This window comes from Centruroides sculpturatus, unplaced genomic scaffold (assembly GCF_000671375.1).
Source record: "Centruroides sculpturatus isolate CEXI.00-Female unplaced genomic scaffold, Cexi_2.0 scaffold674, whole genome shotgun sequence".
Lineage (NCBI taxonomy): Eukaryota > Metazoa > Arthropoda > Arachnida > Scorpiones > Buthidae > Centruroides > Centruroides sculpturatus.
Window position 1 is genome coordinate 284,698 of NW_019384968.1, and position 6,402 is coordinate 291,099.

Sequence of the window (6,402 nt, forward strand, 5' to 3'; positions counted from 1 at the left end):
TAAAATAAATTAAAAAATTCTTATATTGGACTTGAGTTAACAATTTCAATTTTATTAAAATTTACGCCTAGACAAGTCGGTTTGATTTATCTTTAATACTCGTTCTTAAACAGAAAATAAGTTTTTAAAAAGATAACCACTCTCCCTCTAGTTAATATCCCTTCCCTTCTGTTTAATATCCCTTATCCTTTTCCCTCTATAACTTTTCTCTCCTTCTGTTTAACAACTCTCCCTCTATTTAACATTCCTTCGCTCTAGTTAATATCCCTCACCTTCTATTCAGCATCCCTCTCTCCCTCTATAACTTTCCTCTCCCTCTAATAACATGGACGTTATAGAGGGAGAGATATGTTAAATAGAGGAAGATGGATGTTACAGAGGATAGCTCATCTACTTCTATAACGTCCCTCTTCTATCGAAATAATTGTACACCTTTAAAGAGTGCAGAAAATCATTTCTTCTCTATATTAATTTATCTAAAATCAGACAGAACACAACTGTCTGATTGACTTCAACTGTTCTATAATGGAATATTTGCCTAACAATCATTATAAAATCAATACAGGAATAAAACACGGAGTATGGAAGTTCCCAATTATCATGATGTCTTTTTTAATCTCGAATGGCGTGCTACCGTGTCATTTATATGTATTAGAATAGATAACTTTTTGGAAGTAATTGCCATAGTACACACGACACAAACATACAAATATAGAATAAAATTATTATTTTATTNAAGTTATTTTCTAAATAAAATCTCATAACATCAGGGAAAGCTACCCAACTCGTTGCTGGATTTTTTTATTAATATTGATTTCTTTTTGCATTGTAATGATTTTGGATTTATGAGATTACCAGAAACACAATCAAAATGTCTACAGTCGATCCTCCTATAACACTGTTGATAATTCCGTTTTATATGAATTCCATGTTGTACGAGTCACTTGATTTTACAAATACGTGAGCCGTTCACGGCCCAGCACACGTATTTGTAAAATATAAGTGACTCGTACAACATGGAATTCATATAAAACGGAATAATCAACAGTGTTATAGACGGGTCGACTGTATTTCTATTCGTCCTATGCTATTTCCCTCCCCCATTATCAGTGCTTTAAAATTTAAAAAAGTCCAATATATTATTGTGAAATAACTAAATAAATGTATTTATATGATTCCATATTGGTCTCGATTTATTATAGTGAGAACACTCTCCTCTTAAACTTGGTGACTTTGTAGTAATGTAAAAGGATTCCAACAGACTGTGTTAGCAAGTTGAAGAGTATGGACATGTGGGGCTCTTTCTACAGAACACCACACACATATTTAGGGCCATTTTTTGAGGCCACCAGCTCAATTTCTGTACAAGAATAGATACAGAACAAAAATACTAATGATGTACAATAACCTGGTATTAGAATTGCCAGATTTCTATAATTAATTAAAAGACACACAAAAATGATTACTGTAATACTACCACTCTCCACCTTTCACTGAAGAAAGTTAATGATAAATAACTTTTTATAAGGAAGGATATAAAAGATTGAAACAGAAGATGTCTTGCAATCCTACTTGTTATGCCCCTGCATTAATGCACTCCTGTACGTGTATACACCCCTATATATATGGCCTATTCATGTACAGGATTGCACACGTACAATATACGGTATGTATGTGGTTTTGAATTGTATTGTATAACTGTGGTTATACCAGTCAAGCTAAATTAACTTGTAAATGACGAAAATTGAAATATTCGCAGTAATATACGGGGTGGCCCAAAATTCAGTTGACTAAACAAAAGACTTTTGGCCTAATAACCACTAATTTAGCATTCTTTTAATAGAGAAATAATGTAATTTTACCTGATATTTATCGTTATATTTCAGTAAAATAATGCGTTAATATTTATTCCTTCACTTGACCTTACGTAATGATTTCCTAAAATAAACTGTAAGACAGCAGTTATTAAAACATTTAGTACAAAGAAAGATAATTAAACTTATTAGAATTATTTGCATCCTTGAAAATTAAAGTTCTGTCCGTTCAGCAAATTCCTTCTCCAAACATTATACAGAAAAAATATACAGTCGAGCCGTAAACTGTAATTATAAACTAAATGTCCACTAAAACAAGAAATTAAAGTGAAAAGTCGTCTAGAATTAGCAGAAACAACACAGATTATTCAGTAGGAAGGTCATAGACTCAATTTACATCATACTTTTTATCAATACTTTCTGTACGTTTGGGGTTTTTTTCTGTATGCATGCGTGTGTGTGTGGGGGGGTGACACAATTCTGTTCACCCACTTTAAAGCTTAATAACTTCAATGCCTTTTGTCGAAAATTTCAGAAATTTTGCAGGGTGGTTTGTGTATTGGGGGAATAGATGCTGTTAAATTTTGGTGGTTATACGTCGAGGGGTTCGGGAGATAAAGGGTGGTCACGTGTCGTATCTCGACTAGGATGATTTCCAATAAGAATTTCCAACTACCTTTATCTTCTAGCATGGAAGTAGTTGGAAATAGTCAACAATGGGTGTTGATAAGCTCTTTCCTAAAGTACACTGAGATTAAAACTCTCTCTTTAAAAGAGATTAAATTGCTTATTCTTTACAAAATATAGTATTTTATATCGTAATATAAAATATAGATTCAATTTTCCTTATAAAAAAAATACACCAGAGTAAATAATAAACTTGAATACACATCTATAAAATATCCACGCTCGTCTTCGACGTTAAAAAGCCAGCTAACTTGTCCGGCAAAAAATTTAAAATTGCGTGTGGCGCCATCTGTTATGAGATTTTATTTACAAAATGACCCCACTCGAGATACATCACGTCACTTCCCTCTATCTCCCCATATGTACCTTTAACAGCATCAATGCCCCTAAAAATGCAATTCTCTTTTCAAACTTTCAGAAATCTTCGACCCCCCACACACGCCCTAACGTTAATCCATACGTATAGAAACTCCCCAAATATTTTTGCATTTCTCGACAGTCCCTACAGTCCAAAAGTGTAAAAATTTTGAGGTCCATTTTACCCATTGCCTTACTTTCCTCTGTTATAGGTAAGTCAGGAAAATAATATAAATAAATAATATATAAATTATACATGAAACTTCGTATATGTACTATTCAAATCTGGGGAATAGAATTCTGGAAAACAAGAGTTAGTTCAAATTTTCGCCGTTAGGCGAAAATATGGCGTTTCCAGAACAAAACGTTATTATACACGTTGGAAGCGTAATATGGCGTGATCAATTGTCACACGAAGCATATATATTGATGATTATGCTGTCCTCGGGCTGAGGCAGATACTGTTATAGCCCAGGCACGCTATTTTCTACAGTAATTTGCATAGCGTTACATCACCGTACTGGTTCTCGAAGCGCTGTATTTCTGCTTAGCGGCGGAAATTTGAACTAATTTTTATTTCCCAGAAATCTATTTCTCAAGCACTGTTCTAGGTTTGTCTGCAGGTTATACGTGCTTTTGATGTTCGACAAACTTTGTTGGTAAGTGTCCTATTGCCTTATTTTATTCGAAATCGTTCATATTTTGAATGCTTTTACTTTCCCGGATGTTATATATACATAGCAAGGGATGTGTGTTGTATTGGGGTCTATTTCATTTAATATCTCAGGATGGGGTAAAGACTATAAAACGAAATTTGGCAAGGCAGCTTGTGTATAAGGGGTATTGATGCTATTAAATTTTGATGACGAAAAGTCGAGGGGGTGGGGAGATAGAGGGGGTCGTGTTATATCTCGAGTAGGGTCGGATTTAATGAAGCTGTTATACGTTAATAGCATTTACAATTTTCTCACTACTCTGAAAATTAAGCATTTTTCCATTCGATGATAATTAAAAATGTAGAAACCAAATCGTTTAACAGATGGCGACACACACTGTTTTATTTATTATATTGTAATTAAAAATATAAGTTATTTTCTAAATAAAATCTCATAACATCAGGGAAAGCTACCCAACTCGTTGCTGGATTTTTTTATTAATATTGATTTCTTTTTGCATTGTAATGATTTTGGATTTATGAGATTACCAGAAACACAATCAAAATGTCTACAGTCGATTCTCCTATAACACTGTTGATAATTCCGTTTTATATGAATTCCATGTTGTACGAGTCACTTGATTTTACAAATATGTGAGCCGTTCACGGCCCAGCACACGTATTTGTAAAATCTAAGTGACTCGTACAACATGGAATTCATATAAAACGGAATAATCAACAGTGTTATAGACGGGTCGACTGTATTTCTATTCGTCCTATGCTATTTCCCTCCCCCATTATCAGTGCTTTAAAATTTAAAGAAGTCCAATATATTATTGTGAAATAACTAAATTAATGTATTTATATGATTCCATATTGGTCTCGATTTATTATAGTGAGAACACTCTCCTCTTAAACTTGGTGACTTTGTAGTAATGTAAAAGGATTCCAACAGACTGTGTTAGCAAGTTGAAGAGTATGGACATGTGGGGCTCTTTCTACAGAACACCACACACATATTTAGGGCCATTTTTTGAGGCCACCAGCTCAATTTCTGTACAAGAATAGATACAGAACAAAAATACTAATGATGTACAATAACCTGGTATTAGAATTGCCAGATTTCTATAATTAATTAAAAGACACACAAAAATGATTACTGTAATACTACCACTCTCCACCTTTCACTGAAGAAAGTTAATGATAAATAACTTTTTATAAGGAAGGATATAAAAGATTGAAACAGAAGATGTCTTGCAATCCTACTTGTTATGCCCCTGCATTAATGCACTCCTGTACGTGTATACACCCCTATATATATGGCCTATTCATGTACAGGATTGCACACGTACAATATACGGTATGTATGTGGTTTTGAATTGTATTGTATAACTGTGGTTATACCAGTCGACCCCCCTATAACACTGTTGATTTTTCCGTTTTATATGAATTCCATGTTGTACGAGTCACTTAGATTTTACAAATACGTGTGCCGTGCTGTGAACAGCTCACGTATTTGTAAAATCTAAGTGACTCGTACAACATGGAATTCATATAAAACGGAATAATCAACAGTGTTATAGGGGGGTCGACTTGTATTGTATTGTCCACAGTCACACACATATACTGCATGTATATATGTGACTGTGGACCTACATACACTAAATAATATACGAAGTAAATTATCTAAAAATAACTAAATTTAACCTATTTTCTCTTCAATCAACACAAGAAAGATAGCAGGAGATTACTAAAATATCAACAAGAGTATAATTTACAATTCTGCGCGAAAAAATTGCATTTAAGAGAGGTAAAAAAGAAGATTCACGTCATTCCAAAATGTATGATGACAACCAAAAGTTGTAATAAATACCTTATCTTCTATTTATATTCATAGCAAAAGTATACCAAAAAAATCCGGATTAAATGTTGTTTATTCACATTCCAATAAAGCTTGGAGAAGTGAGAAATTGGAGTGGTTTTTTTGGGCTTTATCCAAATAAGAAGTACACTCGATTGCCGCCATTTTCTTTTAATCGTCTATCGTCTGGTTTATTAAAACTATGACGTATCAAAATCGTTTAAAAACGAACGCATCCGATTGGTCGATTTCGAAATTTCAAAAAAATAATTAAACTTTTTTTTTAATAATTTCGAAAACTAACTATTCGAAATTATTATAAATTATTTTTAAAATTTTCAAAAAGTAATTTTAAATTTAATCGAAGTATAATTTATTAACTTTGTTGTATATATTATTATAATAATTTATCGTCTGTTTTATGACGTAACCAGAAGATCTATTCTGATTGATGCATTTTGAATACGTTAAATATTTAATTTTTGCAATTAATATTAATTTTCGGCTAATAAAATATTCTTTAAAAATATTTTTCGGATTTAACTGATAATGGCATTTTAAAAATCATTTAAATAATTTATTAGTTTGATTCGTATTAATCGTCTGCTTTACGAAAATTACGTCACAAATGGAAATATATTTAGTGAAATAATTTGAATTAATAAAATAATTTAATTTATAACTTTACATTTTTATGTATTTATAAACTGATATTTTTCAAAAAAAATCCATAAATATTTGAAATAACACGTAATGGCGTTTGAAAATTTAATCTATGTTAAACAATAGTAACATATTTTAAGTTTCTTAATAATAAATTAATGATTATTTATTACGGAGAATATAAATATACAATTATTAAAAATTATTTCGATTATATTAATAATTTATTTCGTCAAATAAATGAAAATCTATAACTGTCGCGTCATTCGCCTAATGTAACGCTATCTTGTATGTGTTTGCCACTTATGATTAATTATATAATTTTAATTATTTTTTTAATAGCAATCTTAGCATGAAAAGTAATT